Source organism: Schistocerca cancellata, chromosome 2, assembly GCF_023864275.1.
Source record: "Schistocerca cancellata isolate TAMUIC-IGC-003103 chromosome 2, iqSchCanc2.1, whole genome shotgun sequence".
NCBI classification, from domain to species: domain Eukaryota; kingdom Metazoa; phylum Arthropoda; class Insecta; order Orthoptera; family Acrididae; genus Schistocerca; species Schistocerca cancellata.
In genome coordinates, this window is record NC_064627.1 from 847882014 (window position 1) to 847902749 (window position 20736).

The following is a 20736-nucleotide window of genomic DNA, read 5'->3' on the forward strand; positions in this document are numbered from 1 at the left end:
TCTTATAATAATACACTACTGGCCATTAAAATTGCTACGCCAAAAAGAAATACAGATGATAAGCGGGTATTCATTGGACAAATATATTATACTAGAACTGACATGTGATTACATTTTCACGCAGTTTCGGTGCATAGATCCTGAGAAACCAGTACCCAGAACAACCACCTCTGGCCGTCATAACGGCCTTGATATGCTTGGGCATTGAGTCAAACAGAGCTTGGATGGCGTGTACAAGTACAGCTGCCCATGCAGCTTCAACACGATACCAAAGTTCATCAAGAGTAGTGACTGGCGTATTGTGACGAGCCAGTTGCTCTGCCACCATTGACCACACGTTTTCAGTTGGTGAGAGATCTGGAGAATGTGCTGGCCAGGGCAGCAGTCGAACATTTTCTGTATCCAGAAAGGCCCGTACATGACCCGAAACATGCGGTCGTGCATTATCCTGCTGAAATGTAGGGTTTCGCAGGGATCGAATGAATGGTAGAGCCACGGGTCGTAACACATCGGAAATGTAACGTCCACTGTTCAAAGTGCCGTCAATGCGAACAAGAGGTGGCCGAGACGTGTAACAATGGCACCCCCTACAATCACGCCGGGTTATACGCCACTATGGCGATGACGAATACACGCTTCCAATGTGCATTCACCGCGATGTCGCCAAACACGGATGCGACATCGTGATGCTGTAAACAGAACCTGGATTCATCCGTAAAAATGAAGTTTTGCCATTTCGTGTACCCAGGTTCGTCGTTGAGTACATCATCGCAGGCGCCCCTGCCTGTGATGCAGCGTCAAGGGTAACCGCAGCCATGGTCTCCGAGCTGATAGTCCACGCTGCTGCAAACGTCGTCGAACTGTCATACTGTTGTTGTGTTGCAAACGTCCCCATCTGTTGACTCAGGGATCGAGACCTGGCTGCACGATCCGTTACAGCCATGCGGATAAGATGCCTGTCATCTCGACTGCTAGTGATACGAGGCCATTGGGATCCAGCATGACGTTCCGTATTACCCTCCTGAACCCACCGATTCCATATTCTGCTAACAGTCATTGGATCTCGACCAACGCGAGAAGCAATGTCGCGATACGATAAACCGCAATCGCGATAGGCTATAATCCGACCTTTATCAAAGTCGGAAACATGATGGTACGCATTTCTCCTCCTTACACGAAGCATCACAACAACGTCTCACCAGGCAACGCCAGTCAACTGCTGTTTGTGTATGAGAAGTCGGTTGGAAACTTTCCTCATGTCAGCACGTTGTAGGTGTCCCAACCGGCGCCAACCTTGTGTGAATGCTCTGAAAAGCTAATCTTTTGCTTATCACAGCATCTACTTCATGTCGGTTAAATTTCGCGTCTGTAGCACGTCATCTTCGTGGTGTAGCAATTTTAATAGCCAGTAGCGTAATAACATAACTACTATAATTATTGCAATAATTTTAATTCTATTGCTTTTCAAAATATGTTAAGGAAGTTACAACTCTTAGAACATAACGTTAAGGACAAATGAGACTAGTGATGTATCATGTATCTCCGAATCCAAGACGAGGTTTTTCTCGAAGTTTCCTGCCCAGATGTAGGAGATCGTCTTGCACTTGCCACATATGATTTAGAGTTTCTCGTTTCTTTAATGAACAGAACCTTGAGCATCCATGAAGTTGTAACCTCTACTCTCCGCTTCGCCTACCGTTTCAACCTTGAACGTACGCATGCGTTATACGATAGGAGGATTTGTTTGTTGTGGAATTATTTTTTATTAACAGGTTTAGGCTTAGAAGATCCCACCACTAAATTGTGTAGTAAAATGCGTGATGGACTGCGGTGTGAAACAACAGGATGCAGGCATCGCTAGGACGCAAATCGCAAAATCGTAGTTGTTCGGAATACAGAAGCAACAAACAACGACACTGCTTCGAGGAAGTATGGAGTCACAGAAGACAACGTTCGGAGGTGGTGAAAGGACAAAGGAAGACTGAAGAACGCGAAGTGGACTAGGAAAGTTTTCAGTGTCCTCAGAGTAGACGTTTCGAAAATATTGAAATGGAAGTGGAGGCATTTGAGCGTGGCAAACATGAGGAAGGAATTGCAGTTTCCCGCTATGTCATAGGAAATAAAGCACGTGAGTTGGCAAGGGACACGCTGTCCAGTTTAAAGCCAGCTCTGGGTGGCGTACAAGGATGATGCGATGCAGTGGACTTGGGCTGGGTCGTCGAACTTCCCTTGCTCGGCGTCTTCCAACATCGTACATGGAGAACTTGATCTAGTATCAAAAACACGTAATAAGACTGAGAACGGAACACGCTTGCCTCTTCTGGCAAACGAGAAACGCTGACGAGACTCCTGTTTACTTCGATATGCCGAACTGTATACCAATCGAAGAGAGAGGCGCCAAAAGTATATTTGTTCGCACTACGGGCAATGACAACTCGCGAATTGTTCCCAATGGAACAAAGAAGCGACTCTTATTTTATCTTCAGTCGTGAAACTATGCCAAAGGAAAAGCTGCCGCCTGGTGGCATATGTCGTTGCAACGGGAAAGCATAGATATGCAGTGAGTTGGTTATAGATTGGTTCCGCACTGTCTGGAGCAGGAGAACAGGTTCCCTTCTAAAGAATCATGGATGTTGAACGTTGATGCTTTCAATGGGTCTTTGACACCGGCAGTGTAGGTAGAAATCCTGAAATTAAACACAAACTTTTCGTCATCCCAGAAGGCTTGATGTAGTGGTGAATACGCCGTTTAAAGACCATCCAAAGCGAGCTGTACAGCAAAATTATTTGAGGTGATCAAGCCCTGACCTGTTCCGGGAAGTTTATGGAGCTTTCAGTAACTGTAATGTCGGAATGGATCCAGGCTGCTTGGACACGCGTACCCAGTATATCAGTTGTTAACGGGTAACAAATGCATTAGACGGGAATGAAGATGATCAACTACGGGAAAAATGCACGATAACAAAAATGCACAATAACAGTGACACTGCAGATTCTGTGAACCATTCCAGTGAGAATAACTGGCATCTGTATTCGAGGAAGGAAGGTCTTTATTGATTTCATTTTCTATGTATCAGTACCTGGCTCCTTCATTTACCTGTAATAAGTTATCAAAATAAACCTAGTGCGTGCATACATGGTTTCCTGTAATCCCTTGTTGAACAATTGGGGGGGGGGGGGGGTCATCTTGCTTTACGGGTTGTCTAGGATTCGGGGATATACGATACTTAACAAGGCATGGCAACAGTAGCTAAATATTCACAAGTTTACACGAAGGTGCCGCGCGGGATAGCCGCGCGGTCTGCTGCGTCTTGTCACGGTACGTACAGCTTCCCATGTCGGAGGTTCGAATCCTCCCTCGGGCATGGGTATGTGTGTTGTCCATAGCGTAAGTTAGATTAAGTAGAGTGTAGGTTTAGGGACCGATGACCTCGGCAGTTTGGTCCCATAAATGCTTACCACAAATTTCCAAATCTACACGAAGGTATTTGGTCCGTGGAAGAGCAAGACATAATAGGAAAACGTTAGAAGAAAAAATGGAAGGAAAGAAAAGAAGAAATGAACAAAAGAACAAATGAAAAATGGATAAGTGTTGATAGAGATACCAGAAGGCCAACGTTATCAGAAGGTAACAGTTTGGTTATGGTCATTGGAAACATTTTCTAATTTGGCTGAAAAGTTCAAAACCGGTAGGGGTTACGCTATAACTACCAATGCAGAGACTTCATCATGTTGGTATGACTGTTACGCATACACCATTAATGACGAAATTCTGGAACACGGCGAGACAGGTAGCGGGTGGGTAGGGCACCGCGAACGGTCGCGAACTCCGGCGGCAATGAGCAGGTGTCACGTATCGACGAGACGAGGTGGCTTCCTTTTATTGGCCGGCGAGGCGGCGCGTTGATTGGCGGAGGCGCCAACACGTTCGCATGCGGTCTGCCCCGCCCTGGCTCGTTACTGCCCTCAGGTCTGCCAACCTGCAGTCACATGAACGCTGAAAACAATGCAGAAAAGCCAGCCCTGTGCCATGAAAGAAGTAATGCCATCATCACGTCACCTGAAACGTTTGTAACAGTACTGGCGGAGTAATTCGTTTCTTAAATCTTTCTTTCCGCGAGATAAGAGTACTCGCGTGACACTGTTTCGCTAGAGTGACATAGGGAGCGGAAGTGTAGCGCTGTGTTTGGTGGCAAGACACTGACTAGCTAGCACGTGCTTCAGGACAGAAGCAGGTTGATTGATGACATTGGATTTCACTATGCCGTGCATCGCATTTCCAGTTTCGTACACAAAAACAAAACTAAGTACTGCATTTAAACATGTACTCATCTACAGTCATGCTTACTGAACATCCGCACCTTTAACTTTGAATACTGTTAACAATATCCGGATTTTAAAAAAAATTGTTTAAGTGTGACCATTAGCTGGTCACATAGCCATCTTCAGCGGCACACTGAGAAGCTTGTCATGTTGCTAACACGGTCCTTCAAGGTACTCTCTTGGTGGTAATATCTGGCAGACCTCTGTTACTCCGCAGACGTTCGTGCAGTTGGCCACCGGTCGTTTTTAACAACTGTGATATATAAGTTTCCTTCGCCTCAAGATGCCGGGTCGGAAGCTCGTCAAAACGTTGCAACAATATGCCACGACGTGGCTGAAGACCGTAGAGGATTTTTATCAATTAAATTCTTCGAAGAAGCCTACACTCCCATATATCAGTTTTTGGTCGCGTCCGTTGGCTTACGTGGTCGCTGATGTGAACAACAGGTCCGGTTTTTCGGTTTCCGGGGTAAAGTGACTATTTTCCCGCCTCCATCGACAGCTCGGTCATTACAGACGGTTCAAATGGCTCTGAGCACTATGGGACTTAACATCTGAGATCATCAGTCCCCTAGAACTAAGAACTACTTAAACCTAACTAACCTAAGGACATCACACACATCCACGTCCGAGGCAGGATTCGAAACTGCGACCGTAGCGGTCGCGCGGTTCCAGACTGAAGCGCCTAGAACCGCTCGGCCACACAGGCCGGCCATTACAGACGGAAGACAAGCTCGGGTTTCTTTAGGGATGGAGACGGAAATCGACCGTGCCGTTTAAAAAAAAAAAAATCATCCCAGGATTTGCTTTTAGCGATTTAGGGAAATAGCGGAAAATCGAAATCTGGATGAGAAACGGGATTTTGGAACCGTCGTCCTCTCGAATGCGGGTCCAGTGTGATAACAACTGCGCTACCTCGCCCGCTCCTAGTCTGGAGGTAATGAGTCGGGGTTTTCTTAGCCCAACTAAAGGAAGGTTGTCTGGAACTAATCGACTGTTTTCAAAAGCGAGTGGTTTCTATGCGATGGCCGGTGCTTCCCTTTCGTAAAGAAACTCATCACAAGCTTGGCTCGTTACAGCAAGTACTACCCTAACCAGTCACATTAATTTGAGCACCCGACGAAAGCCCGAATAGTCGCCTTTTGAAGCGAGGGACGAGCAAGAAGAGAGTCAGTCAGGTTCTGAAGATACCGACAGGGCTGTAGAGCCACGCTGACGCTGGTGGCGTGACCAGCTGCGCTAACCACTCGAATGAGACTTCCTGGCAGATTAATACTGTGTGCCGGACCGAGACTCGAACTCGGGACCTTTGCCTTTCGCGGGCAAAGGTCCCGAGTTCGAGTCTCGGTCCGGCACACAGTTTTAATCTGCCAGGAAGTTTCATATCGGCGCCCACTCCGCTGCAGAGTGAAAATCTCATTCTGGAAACATCCCGTAGGCTGTGGCTAAGCCATGTCTTCGCATTATCCTTTCTTTCAGGAGTGCTAGTTCTGCAAGGTTCGCAGGAGAGCTTCTGTAAAGTTTGGAAGGTAGGAGGCGAGGTACTGGCAGAAGTAAAGCTGTGAGGACGGGGCGTGAGTCGTGCCTGGGTAGCTCAGTTAGTAGAGCCCTTGCCCGCGAAAGGCAAAGGTTCCGAGTTCAGGTCTGGGTCCAGCACACAGTTTTAATCTGCCAGGAAGTTTCATATCAGGGCACACTCCGCTTCAGAGTGAAAATCTCATTCTGGATACTCGAATGAGGATCCATGACACAGACACTCCGATCGAGGTGGTACTAAAGATTCTCCATTGGATTTAAATCCGTTGAGTTTGGTGGCCAGAGGTGCTCTTCCAACGACGCACGTGCACTGACAGCTGTGTGACGCGTTGCACTGCACTGCACTGACTGATTGGCGAGAGGTCTACTTGTTAAAATAACTTTGCGCAGCGATTTTTGAGTTCGCGAACTCAGGAGCCATCCCGCAGCTCTCGTGAGAGTAGGTCGTGAATAGTGCGTCCTGCAGAGTGGCGCTGAATTTTAAGCGCCACCGTGTCAAGGATAAAAGAACTACGTGCAGAGGTGGGCATGGTCATCAAGGATAGATGCATACTTATGTTGATACATTGTGCCTACCAGAATGACGAGATCATCCACGGAATGCCACAAAAACATTCCCCACACCATAAAGCTCCATCCTGGCAGTGCGATATTTGCTCTCAAACGTTTCACGCCGTACACGCCAGCGGCGATCTTTCCGATGGAGCATAAAACGTGATTCATCTGAAATGGCCACCTGTCGCCAGTCAGTGGACGTCCATTTGCGATACTGCCCTACAAATCCCAGCCTTCGCGGCCGATGAACAGTCAGCGTCGGTGCATGTTAAAGACGCCTGCTACAGAGTCCCATACGCAGCAACGTTTGCTTAAAGGTCGTTCAGGAGACACTGTTGGTAATCCCTTGGTTCATCTGGGCCGTCAGCTGCTCTGCATTGCACGTCTATTCGCCATTACACTTTTTCAAATGGTTCAAATGGCTCTGAACACTGTGGGACTTAACATATGAGGTCATCAGTGCCCTAGAACTTAGAACTACTTAAACCTAACTAACCTAAAAACATCACACACATCCATTCCAGAGGCAGGATTCTAACCCTCGACTGTAGCATTCGCGTGGTTCCGGACTGAAGCGCCTAGAACCGCTCGGCCACCACGGCCGGCTGTAGATTTTTCGGCAGCCGTCTACCACTCCTGTCATCTACGGCCCGTGTTGTAAAACAGTAGCCTCGGCAGCCGGTTTTGGATAGCGCCATGCACGGTATACTTGAAACACGGCAGCACGCAAACAGTTTACAGACTTAGCCATTTAGGAAATGCTTTTAAATCTCTCCTTTCCGCATTACGACGACTGAGCTGTTTTCCATGTCCCCCTGACTCGCTGTAAATACCCTCCGCCGCTAGTGCTGTCACCTGCGGCCTGTGTGAGATTAGTGCACGCTGACGTCTAACATGGGCGATGAGACTGGCCCGTGTATTAGCGTTACCGGGAAACGGCCAATTGAAGTGCCAACTTTCTGCCCTGGAGACTGATTGGCGAGAGGTCTACTTGTTAAAATAACTTTGCGCAGCGATTTTTGAGTTCGCGAACTCAGGAGCCAGCCCGCAGCTCTCGTGAGAGTAGGTCGAGAATAGTGCGTCCTGCAGAGTGGCGCTGAATTTTAAGTGTTGCGCGTATGAAATCGGCACTGAATGAACTTCAGTGACCAAGAAAGTTGTTTTCTGGCTTTTGTGAGAAAGGGAGCGACTTGACGTGGAGACAGCAGCTAGCCGCACGATAACAGCGAGGCCGACTTGGCGAGGTCTTAACGATAATAATCAATTCCATTAGTTCCAGCGTAAACTTGTGTTATTTCCCTTTTAGTTTTATGTTTTTTCCGTTTTTTTTATGGAGGAGATACTATCAACCGTTTGGAGCCAGTGTGACGTCTGTGTGTAGCGCTCAGTTTCTATTTCTACATCTACACTGGTACTCCGCTATCCACCGCACGACGCTTGGCGGAGTGTACCCCGTAACACTACTAGTCATTTTCTTTCCTGTTCCAGTCGCAAACAGAAAGAGCGAAAGACGATTGGCTTTACGCCTGGGTAAGAGCCCGAATTTCTGGTAACTTATCTTTGTGGTCTTACGCGCAATGTACGTTGGAGGAAGCAGAAGAGTTCTGCAGGCACCTTCAAATGCCGCTTCTATAAATTTTCTCAATAGTGTTCCTCTAAAAGAATATCGTCTTCGTTCCACGGATTCCATTTGAGTTCCCGATGCATCTACGTAACACCTGCGTGATGTTCGAATCTACCAGTAAGAAATCTACCAGCATGACTCCTAATGCCTTCGATGTCTTCCTTTAATCCGACCTGGTACGGATCCCTATACTGCGTTTTAAGACAAGAAGTCTTCGAGCCACTCACATATCTGTGAACCTACTACATACGCTCGTACCTTCTTTAACAGCCTGCAGTGGGGATCCATGTCAAACGCTTTCCGGAAACCTAGAAAGATGGAATCTGACTGTTGCGCTTCATCCGTAGTTCGCAGTATATCATGTGAGAAAGGGAAAGCTGAACTTGGCACGAGCGATGCTTTCTAAAACCATGCTGATTCGTGGACATAAGCTTCTCAGCCTCAAGAAAATTTATTATAGTCGACCTGAAAATATGTTCAACGATTCTACAGTAAACCGATGTTACGGTTACTGGTCTGTAATTTTTCAGGTCCATTCTTTTGTCCTTCTTATACGCAAGAGTCATCTGCGCTTTTTTCCAGTCGCTTGGAACTTCGTGTTGGGCGAGAGATTCGCGATAAATGCAAATCAGGTACGAGGCCATTGCAGTAGAGTACTCTTTGAAAAATCGAATTGGAATTTTCAACTCCTTCAGTTGTTTCTCTACACCAGTGGTTGGATATGGAAATTTTTCTGGAGGTAGGTGGATTGCTCCAAGGCTTCGATTATTAACATTTGTCACGTATGGGAGACACTGACAAGTAAAAGACGATAGGACCTGTTAAGATATCGGGGAATAACTTCCATGGTACTAGGGGGAACTCTAAAGGGAAAAAGTGTGTCGGAAGGCAGATATTGGATCTGAGGTGAAGAGGTTGACAGAAGAGGAGAGTTTGTGGCTGGCCGCACAGACAGAGAGAGAGAGAGAGAGAGAGAGAGAGAGAGAGAGAGAGGGAGTTCTCACTCGGTTTCATTGCTACAGACGGCTGTATGGGTAGTCACTTGACAAGGAATGATAGTAATAACATTCTGAAGATGCGTGGCATCCATACTAGTATACAAAAGAGAAAGGTTCTTAGCTTGTAAAAGTATCTCCACACAAAGGAAATATGGGTGCTGCTGAGAACTGCTGAACTGACAATGTGTACATGCAGTCTCTTCCTCCTTTGGTTTGGCTGTTATAATATTAGCGTTCCTTGATTCGCCAGTCACGGAAAAACAGCTGCAACAGCAGCGCGCAGGTGGAGCTATAGATCACACACAATGAGACGTTGCTCCTGCCCGCAACGGCAGGTGGTGAGCGGCTTAGAGACAGGTGGGAGGGACGTGCTGCGGCATGCTGGTGGGCCTCGCAGCTGACGGTCCCGGGTTCTGACCCTGTCGTAATGAAGCGGAACGCGCGCGCCAGGCGCCGGCTTGGCGGCTGGTTCACCTGTGTGCAACAGGTCGTTACCCTGGCTGCGGTGATGGATTCTCTCCCCGTATTGGGTCGGCACTGACCTGTGACCAGAGCCTCGGCACGGGCGATCGTATCTCTGTGGGGGCGACAAGGCGGTAATCTTCGTTACTGTCTACTCTCTCCCCCCCCCCCCCCCCCACATACTGGGTGTAACGGGTATAAGTGCAGATACTTTTATATGTACACCCATCAGTGTGTTGGTGGTTTTTCTCCACGTCAGTCTTCCCACAAACTTTACGATTTGATGTTTTCTGCGCTGTCGCACTGCACCACTAACAAAAGTAACTCCCCACCACACCGCCTTCAGATTTAATGGTAAGAGGGCCCAATGGACAGCCTGGCAAAAACTGAATACATATCTAGCATGAAAACAGGAAGGAGGTGTACTTGACTGTGAAAAAAAAAGGAAAAAAAAAGAAAATTAGGAACAATCTACGGCCCAAGGAGAAGAAGTGCAATATAGAGCAGTCTGCAAAAGCAATGGCGTCGTGCTTTAGTGGTTACGGTGTTGGACTACCAAGCGGGCGAGCCGTGTTCAAACCTTTCTCGTGGCAAACTTTCTTTTTTTCGAAACTTCCTGGCAGATTAAAACTGTGTGCCAGACCGAGACTCGAACTCGGAACCTTTGCCTTTCGCGGGCGTGTGCTCTACCAACTGAGGACGGGGCGTGAGTCATGCTTGGATACCTCAGTTGGTAGAGCACTTGCCCGCGAAAGACAAAGGTCCCGAGGTCGAGTCTCGGTCCGGCACACAGTTTTAATCTGCCAGGAAGTTTCATTTCAACGCACACTCCGCTTCAAAGTGAAAATCTCATTCTGGCTTTCTTTTTTTCGCTTTATTCAAATTTGGGTCTGTGTCGTGGTGTTTACAACAGCGAGGTGTATGGAAGGGACTTATACTGACAGTTGATTCTGCGCAATTACTCTATAAGCAGCCGAAAGGAAGTGGTTTTCGAATGGGAACCACAAACGTTTGATGACACGGCGGCAAGTTACCCGAATCCTCCACCGGAAATCACGTCCGGTGTGTCATACACGGCATTAGTGACAGTACGTGTGTTATATGATAGGAATCTCTTGTCGACGCACCTAGTTTGTACGACTGATGAGTAAGTGAGACATCCTCCTTGTCCGATACTGGAGTTCGGAACAATGTGAATGTGATCACTACCAAGGAAATGATGAAAACAAAATAGTTTGTCACATAAACTGCAACAAATGAATGCAACAGTTTCACAGCCACACAGTTCCCCAGTGCTCTGTCAAATGGTTCAAACGACTAAACACTATGGGACAACTTCTGGGGTCATCAGTCCCCTAGACTTAGAACTACTTAAATCTAACTAACCTAAGTACATCACACACATCCAAGCCCGATGCAGGATTCGAACCTGCGACCGTAGCAGGACTGAAGCGCCTAGAACCGCTCGGCCACAACGGCCGGCTCTGATCTGTCAAAAGATGTGTTTTTAAAGTTTTTGAAGTTGCGTTCCGTTTCGGAAGTTTTGACTCTTTAATTCCTACGCTGTAACATAGTTCGCAACCGTTTATCTGTTGTTTTCATTTCTATGAGACGTCTGTGAGGTCTCCCGCCTGCGCTCACTAGTCATCAAGTTTACTTGCGACGGAACGTATTCTTACCACATGACTCGCATTTTATAACCAATGTATAGTATGACCCTACCAAGACTACGGAAAGAAAACAAACGGTACAATGGTGCGACAGATAGTTCAAAATGTTGCGAAAAGAATAATAAAATAAAAGTAAATGTCACGAAGGGAACTTTTAACACGACTAGTCCGCCTCACAGTCCAACACCATGACCACTTAACCGCGACGCCGCGGTAGTCTATCTTTGCTCAGTATTAAACTTATTACGCTTCGGCCGTTCTGGATTTTTTTTTTTTTTTTTTTTGACAGCTCAGTACACATTCCTGTTTTCACCCTTCTTCTGTGTTCAGTTTCTGAGCCATCTTACCACTAAATTTAACGGGGGTGCGACAGGAAGTTTCCCTTGTAAGTGGACTAAGCCTGTCAGGATAGATCAACCGTGCTGCGATCACGTGTCCACAGTTCCACACCTGACATGCTGCCAGGGGCAAATAAGTGTTAATGGCTTGCTCGTGCCCACTTATTTGGAGGTATTAACCAACTTAAAAACATACGACACGTAATGGCTAAAATTATTAGTCTGCAAATGTCGCAAATACTGATGTAAGATTTTTCAGTATACTGTCCTCAGTCACCAATAGAAATACCTGTACTAATCCTATTACACCCGGCATATTCCTACAAGAGGTAGTATTGGTCGAAACTAGGAGAAAAGCTACTATAATGCGATGTCCTGAAACTAATGCCTTTTGAGATAGGGACCAATCTGTCCACTCATTCTCATCCTCTGTTACGTAGAAGTAACTAAAGGCAGTGGTGCATGTGGTTAACACGCATTTTGACACATCCTTCAGCCATTCTTCGCAGTGAACCACGCACTTTTTAAAGGAAATGTTCAATAAATCAGAGTCAGCTATAGTCTCTCTCACCGTTTCCCTATTAGGAGCAAAGCAATTCTCACCAGCCTATCTTCTGTTCGCTGACGGTGGAGACATCAGACAAATTCCCTTAACGCAAGTGTTTCAATTGCCAGAATTAATAACACGAGGAATGAAGGGGACAGGGAGAAAACTATACACCCATCACAGACAGCAATTTTAAATAGATCAAAGTGTATTCTTCGCCTAAAACAGAATAAATACGAGTTAGTCTTGTTATAGAATTGGAACGAAACCAGCCCACAATTCTGTATTACCTGTGATGCAGCAATTTTGCTGTTGGGGAATAAAAATACACAGGTAAACTGTAACACAGAAATGGTAACTCGGCCAATCCGAAGAGACTTGTTTTTGGAAAACTGAAACGAACTCTTGGCGGTAAATAATGAGAACGAAATGTGGTTAGCCATGAAAATTTATGGAAACGAACACAAAAGCAGAGGCAGCGCGACAATGCTTACCACGGCAGCATTGATGAGATGTGGTATCAGCTGCAAGCGACGTAATCGCGTAATAAAAACGATCGAAACAGCCACGAACTGCTCAGCTGCTGAGGCTTCTCCACGTAAGTTACACCTCTCAGAAACGTTTCAGGGTTATAACCTAACTTCATTCGGTTTGCTTCACATGCGGCGGTCTGCACCACCTAACATCATACATTACTTGTCACAAGTAAGACGGTCGATATCTCAACAGCTATTCTATTCTGCCCGTATAATTATAGGAACTTTTTTTCTGGTTTTGGCCAAAACTACCTTCTGTAGGAGTATGTGACACTAATTTTTAAATGACTTTGTATAAGTTGTCACACATACTATTAGCGAACAACAGATACCTACGATAGTTGCTGGCCGGGGCGGCCGAGCGGTTCTAGGCGCTTCAGTCTGGAACCGCGCGACCACTGCGGTCGCAGGTTCGAATCCTGCCTCGTGCATGGATGTGTGTGATGTCCTTAGGTTGGTTAGGTTTAAGTAGTTCTAAGTTCTAGGGGACTGATGACCTCAAAAGTTAAGTCCCATAGTGCTCAGAGCCATTTGAATCATTTGAACCTACGATAGTTAACAATTATGACAATAAAATATATTAAATGCTTTAGTACAATAATAATTTCCTTACATTAGCGTTTAGTACATCACTTCAGCATAATGTCAAAGCAAATGTAATTCAAAGAAATACAGCATTGGCGAGGCCTTCTTCTGAAAATCTGAAAACTATTCCTGTTATTTAGTTGACTGTGACAGAAGAAAGTGAAAATTAAAGTGAACCACTGCAACATCGTTCACGAGAAAGATTAAATAAACGGATGTTAGGCGGGGTCGCAACGAATCTGTTTCTTTCCAATTTTTTATTTGCTGTTATTTAGACGTGAGCTGCCACTTACTGGCTAAGACAAATGGTATTTTTGAAGTATTTTATTGCACATGACCGCCCTGCTTGAAATGGAGCTAATCTGGTTTCTTGATGTTTTACCAAAATTGCAGCTTTATATAAGCTGCAGAAGTACTTTCGGCTTTTTCAGCCCTGATCAGATATTAGCTATAAAAGGTATCCTATGTGTAAAAATGATAACGTATTCTCATTGTGCCTTCCTATGAATTCGGTTTACAGATTCAACTGCGTTGATGGTTTGACAGATAGTGCACTGGGTTAAATTAACAAGATTCAAAACAGTGTTTTGACAATAAAAATCCAGACGCAAGAGGCTGTGTGTAGTTGCGCGAACGCACACGCACACATATTCGATGAACAATCTGAACTATTCCCTTAACGAAACGATGCGGAACGAGTCAATTTACAGAATAAGTATTCAATATTAGTGTTAACATTAATGAAAACATTTTTTAGTCCTGCTCATATAAATGCACTTAAAAACTAGGGTTTTTCACAGCCTACCACTCTTTACACAAAAATTCGTCCATGAAATAGAGTTGTCCAACAGAAAGGGTTTTAGATTAGAATTTTAACTTGCTTCGCTATCTGTTACAGATTTTATGTTATTTGTCAAATGATGAAAACTTGTTTTCTTGCTGAATATTTAGCTCCTTTCTAAGTCAATGACAGCTTCAATAATGGGTAACATACGTCATCTTTCCTCTAGTGTTGTAGATGTGCACACCACTATTCTTCTCAAACTGCGATGGATTATTTATGATGAATTTCATTAGCGAATATATGGATTTTGACGGTGCAGTTAAAAATTCGCAACTCTTTGATGAAATACTCTTAAGATGAGTGTGAGTGAACACCACATATTATTCTTATTGCAGTTGATACTTTCTTTCTAAATGGTGAGTTATCCTAGAAAATCTTTCTTCTTCTGCACTCCCACACCTCTTCTTCCTGAGGGTTCGTACTTCTTTGCAACGAATGGAATTCTGTCTTCATCCATTCACCTAAGGTTTTGTTTCCCATCTTCCACGTAGCCTTCAATCTTCTCTTTTAAATCATAAATTCCGAGACCTGCCCGGACATCATTTTTTATGTGATCTCTCCTAACCAACGTTTGACAGTTCTTAAATATCTCATTACTTTGTAAGACGTTATTAAATTGAAACACGCAGAATATGCTTTTCCAAAATTTCGAGCATTCTACGCTGTTTAGTGACTTCTGTCCATTGTTGGTATCAATATTTTCTGTACAGAACTGAATATAACCTGTTTTCTCAAAACTTAAGGTGAGTCCATTTTCAAATAACCACTTGATACCCCTTTGGAGAACATCATTCTCTCCTGCTGTCACTCCAGTGAGATTTGTTATGACACTAGTATAGTCTGCAAAAAAGTATCAGTATGGTAAATGGTAGATCAGTCACACACATACAGAGTACGACTGGACGTAAAATTGAACCTTATGGGACTCCCTTCATGATTTCTCCGCAAACACTAAAATTTTCTCCTTCCATCATAGTTTGCATTATTCAGCACACTTCTTTGTAATCTGTTTCTTAAATACGATTTAAACCAGTGACGCCGAGCCATCAGTTCCATAAAAGTTTTTCGACTCTCTCGCGACCGAGACCCTGGCCCCGCATTCTACTTGCGCGGACGGCTGGCTGCCCCGGCGGTTTCGCAAGCTGCAGGTGTCCGCGGACGCATAAAGCAGCGGGCTTTACGGTGTTTGCCGAGCGGAGCGGCAGCGCCGCCCACGCAGGGGCCTGCCCAACGCCGCCCCCGCCGTTGCCTGCCTGGCCTATATACGCGCGCAGCAGGCTGACTGCTCCTGTCTCTGACCCCTGCTGCAAACTGTCCAGTCCCGTGCGGCTTTCGTTTCTCGTGGATGTCCGAGTGCGTTGCCTGGTTTAAATCGTATTTAAAGAACTTATCACAAAAAATTTGCTTAAAAATGTAAGCTATGTTAGAAAAAGAAAATTTTAGTGACTGGGAAGAAATTACGAAGAGTTCCATAAGGTTCAATTTTAGGTCCAGTCTTATTCCTTATATATTGCGTTGCACTAGTCGAGTGCGAGAAATCTGTGCCAAAATGATTTAGCTGTGAGAGAAGCCGTAGGGAAAGTCGGCTAACATGGAGTTTTAGCTTAACGCCGTTGCTTCGTTAGCGTTTCAATAGTACTTACAACAGAAATAATTTTATAAACAACTATTAGGTCTATTGAAAAATTATTGTATTAAAAAAGTCGTTTCTTTTTCTATGCATTTCTAACAAAGCAGGTTTCTTGTGGTGACTGTCTAATAGATTTATTTGATTTAGTCCACAAACTGCAACACTTTCTAAATTTTTCATGATAATTAAGGTAAGCATGGTATTTTCCGAATGTACTTCTGAGATAAAAGCGATTCCCGTAGCTGAAGTCGGAGGTTTCTGTTAAGCCTGCCTTTTGAGTTACTGAGGCGATGTTTAGAACGAAATTTTCATCCCCTAAGAATTGTTTCTTTAACTCTAACCGCGAAGTCGGATACAAGTTTTGATAGGTTTAACTTCAAAAATGTTTTAATATAACGAACTATTTCCATAAAAGTTTTTATTGCCTATTTCACCCTGTTATGGGTGGAATTTCCAAAAATCCCTTCTTAAACTATGCCAACAGGGTAAAAATCAACGTCCTCTACAAATTTCAAGTTTCTATCCTTAGCGGTTTGGGCTGGGCGATGAGAGTCAGTCAGTCACGACATTTCCTTTTAGACATACATTATGTACAACAACAAAAGGGGAAAATTTAGAATCGAAGAACAAGAACGAAGCGCTCGGATTACAAGGGGGATGACACACGGATGTGGTGTGTCGCCCCTGCTGTTCCATCTATACACTGAAGAGGCAATGACAGAAATGAAAGAAAGATTGAAATTCTAGTGGAAACGATACCAATGAGGAGCTCTTCAGTGACAATTCTATCGTCAGTGGAACTGAAGAATAACTACAGGACCTGCTGAATGGTAGGAACATTCTCAGAGCACATACTAATGATTTAAAGAAAACCCAACGAAGGCAACAGCAATGAGGCCTTACGTTTAGGAAGAAATGTCAAATAACGTTCGTTTGGAGCAGCGTATTGTATGGAAGCGAGTAATGCACTGTGGAAAACCACAAACGAAAAGAATCGAAGCGTTTGAGACCTGGTCCTCTAGAAATTGAAAATTAAGTTGACTAATAACAAATGAGATCGTGTTCCGCCGGATCGGCGAGGAAAGATATAGCGTATACTGACACGAAAAATGAAAAGGATTACAGTGCGGTACCGAAAGTCATGGGATATCACCTAACTCGTGTCGGACTTCCTTTTGCAGCATCTGGACGTGGCATGGACTCAACAAACCGTTGGTAGTCCTCTGCAGAACTACTGAGCCAAGCTGCCTCAGGAGCCACCCATAACTATTAAAGTGTTGCCGGTGCAGAATTTTGTACACTAACTGACCTGTCGGTTATGTCCTATAAACGTTCGACGGGATTCATGTCGGGCATTCTGGGTGGCCAAATCATTCGCTCGAACTGTCCAGAATGTTCTTTACAAAGGAATCGCAAAGAACTTCACATGGCGCAATGTTGTCCATCAAAATTCCAGTGTTGTTTGGGAACATTAAGTCCATGAATGGCAGCAAATGGTCTCCAAGTGGCCGAATATAACAATTTCCAGTCAATGTTACGTTCAGTTGGACCAGAGGACTCTGTTCATTCCTTGTAAACAGAGCCCGCGCCATCATGGAGCCACCACAACCTTGTAGAGCACCTTCTTGGCAACTTGGTTCCATGGCGTCTGCGCCACACTCGAACCCTACCATGTGTTATTGCAAACTGAAATCGCGACTCTTCTGACCAGACCACGGTTTTCCAGTCGTCTAGGGTCCAATCAATAAGGTCACGAACCCAGAGAAGGCGCTGCAGGCGATGTCGTGCTGTTAGCAGAAGCACTTCCATCATCTCCTACCACAATCCATTAACTTCAAGTTTCAATGTACTCTCCTAACAGATACGTTCGTCGTACGGCCCACAGATTTCTGTGGTTATTTCACGCGGTGGTGCTTGTCTGTTAGCACTGACAATGTTACGCAAACGCAGCTGATCTCTGTCGTTAAATGAATTCTACATTGTACGAGATAATTCCTGGAATTTGATATTCTCGGCACACTCGTGACACTATGGACCTCGCAGTACTGAATTCCCTAACAGTTTCGCGAAACGGAATGTCCGATGCCTCTAGCTCCAGCTATTACTCCGTGCTGAAAGTCTGTTAATTCCCTTTCGTGCGGCCATAATCACATGAGAAACATTATCACATGAATCACCTGAGTACAAATGGCAGCCCTGCCAATTTACTGCTCTTTTATACATCTTGTACGCGAAACTACCGCCGCCATCTATATGTGTACACATCGCTATCCCATGACTTTTGTCACCTCAGTATTTAAGACTCGTTTTCAGAGACCACAGGGTAACTTCCGTATGCGTGAGGGAACCGTAGACGGCCAAAACTATGAGGGTAGTGAGAGATTTCAATACACCCAAAAAATAATTGAGGATATAGGTTGCATATGCTGAACATAAGTTGTTTACACAGCAATGTGCTGTTTTGTTTTCTTATTTGTGTACTATGAATTCAGGAAAGTTGTGTTTCTTGCTTACCGTTTTATAATCGTAATATTTCTATAGAAACTAAATTTGCAATTACACGAGACAACGCTTGAAGTCAAAGAGGGTGAGGAGGCTGGGGAAATGGTAGGAGGGGTGGGAGAAAATGAAGGTATAGAGAGGAAAGGGGAGGCGTTGGACAGCAGGGGTGGAGGAGGAGATGGACAGAGATAGAAACTGAGAAGGAGATTATGATGTATAATTTCATTACATATTAGAAATAGGTGCTTTCTCTTTTCTTTCTTTTCCATTTAACCAGACTGAGTCGTAGTAACGTGTGACCAGATACAGCTAGTCAAAAATCAAGCGTTTCTGTACACGGTACAGTGTGCGAAATGTTTTCGGGACACAGGATCCAGTTACCCGAGAAAGACTTCAGTGCAATGGATAGTGGAGACGACGTTTACTCGGTGTTTACAGACTTCCACAAGGCTTTTGACCGAGTAGCACGTCGATGAATTTTACATAAAATGCGTTCCTACGCGAAATCTAATCAGGTTTGAGACGGGATAAAAAGTTTTTCGGGAGGCACAAGGTAACACATCTAGGATAGAGAATCATCAACTGAAGTTTACATCTGTATCTGCATTATTACTTTGCAATTCACACCTATATGTTTGGCAGAGATTTCACACAACCACTTTCAGACTGTTTCTCGGCCGCTCCTCTCTCAAACAGCACATGGGGGAAAATGAACACCTAAATCTTTCCGGGCGAGCTTTGATTTCCCTTATTTTATAGCTATGGTCATTTCTCCTTATGTAGGCAGAAGTCAAGAAATATTTAGGCGTAAGCGAATCGCATTAGTTGCAATCTCAGGGTTTTCCCGAATGAAGTAAACGCGTATAAGAAAATTCTATCCGGTAAAACTTCAGTAATAATCAGCTGAACATCCACAAAACATCCTTGTAGGAAAACTTTCGTCTACCTCTCTTTAAAAACAGAGAAACGAAATGCATAGTATTCTGTGACTAACAGATTAATGAGTCACACATATCTGGGAATAGAAATGTGTTGCGACATGACGTGGAACGACTACATCCGCTAGATAGTTCATAAAGCAAATAGCCAGCTACGATTCATTGATTGGATACTAGGAAATTGCAGCTTTCCTAGAAAAGAGATCGCGTAAGGTAAACGGCTTGTACGCCCTATACCTCCATACCAAACAAGTGTACAGGAGTATTATCAGGTATGATTAACAGGAGACATGAAGAGAGCACAAAGGAAGGAGATGCAAATAGTTACATGCTTGTCAAAGAGGCGAAAGAATTAATGGAAGAGTTGAAAAATTTAAACAAGCTGACACTTCAGCCGTGATAGCGAACATATTGCTAGAAGCTTTGTGTGTGTGCCAAGTCACAAACAGCGCCTATGCTTCTTCCCGCTGTTGTTGTTGTTGTTGTTGTTGTTATCTTCAGTCCACAGACTCGTTTGATGCAGCTCTCCATTCTACTTTATCCTGTGCAAGCCTCTTCATCTCCGACTAATTCCTGTAACCTACATCCTTCTGAATCTGTTTAGCGTATTCATCTCTTGGTCTCCCTCTGCGATTTTTACCCTCCACGTTTCCCTCCAGTACCAAATTGGCGATCCCTTGATGCCTCAGAATGTCTTCTACCAACTGATCCCTTCTATTCAGGTTGTACCACAAATTTCTGTTCTCCCCAGTTCTGTTCAGTACCACCTCACTAGCTGTGTGATCTAGCCATCTAATTTTCAGCATTCTTCTGTAACACCACATTTCCAAAGCTTCTATTCTCTTCTTGTATCAAGTGCTTATAGTCAATATTTCACTCCCATACATGGCTACACCCTGTACAACTACCTTCAGAAAGGACTTCCTGACACTTAAATCTATACTCGACGTAACAAGTTTCTGTTCTTCAGAAACGCTTTTCTTGCCATTGCCAATCTACATGTTATGTCCTCCCGACTTCGACCATCATCGGTTAGTTTGCTTCCCAAATAGCACACCTCATCGACTACTTTCAGTGTCTCATTTCCTAATCTAATTCCCTCAGCATCACCTGATTTAATTCGACTATATTCCATTATGCTCGTTTTGTTTTTGTTGATGTTCATCTTATATCGTCCTTTCAAGACACCGTCCATTCCATTCAATGGCTCTTCCAAGTCCATTGCTGTATCTGACAGAATTACAATGTCGTCGGCAAACCTCAAAGTTTCCTGCTCCAACTTTTTCTTTTGTTTCCTCTACTGCTTGCTCAATATACAGATTGAATAACATCGGGGATAGGCTACAAACCTGTCTCACTCCCTTCTCAACCACTGCTTCCTTTTTACGCCCCTCGACTCTTGCAACTGCCATTCCGTGTCTGTACAAATTGTAAATAGCCTTTCGCTTCCTCTATTTTATCCCTGCCACCTTTAAAATTTGAAAGAGAATGTATTACGTATCTCGTAGAGGTTATGTAGATAAAATTACGGAAACAACATCTCTCACAGAGGTATTTCATAAATCACATACTTACATTCTTCATCTGTGAATAAAATGGGAAAAACGTTAAAATAAGGCACAGCAAAAAATATCTCCTGCTACGCATT

At 44.4% G+C, this 20736-nt stretch overlaps 1 protein-coding gene across 2 annotated transcripts in view; it reads right to left on the reverse strand.

Annotated features, from left to right (window-relative positions):
- Positions 1-20736, reverse strand: part of LOC126162769 (uncharacterized) — a 493174-nt gene that overhangs the window by 180618 nt on the left and 291820 nt on the right. The gene's annotated exons all lie outside the window — the stretch shown is intronic.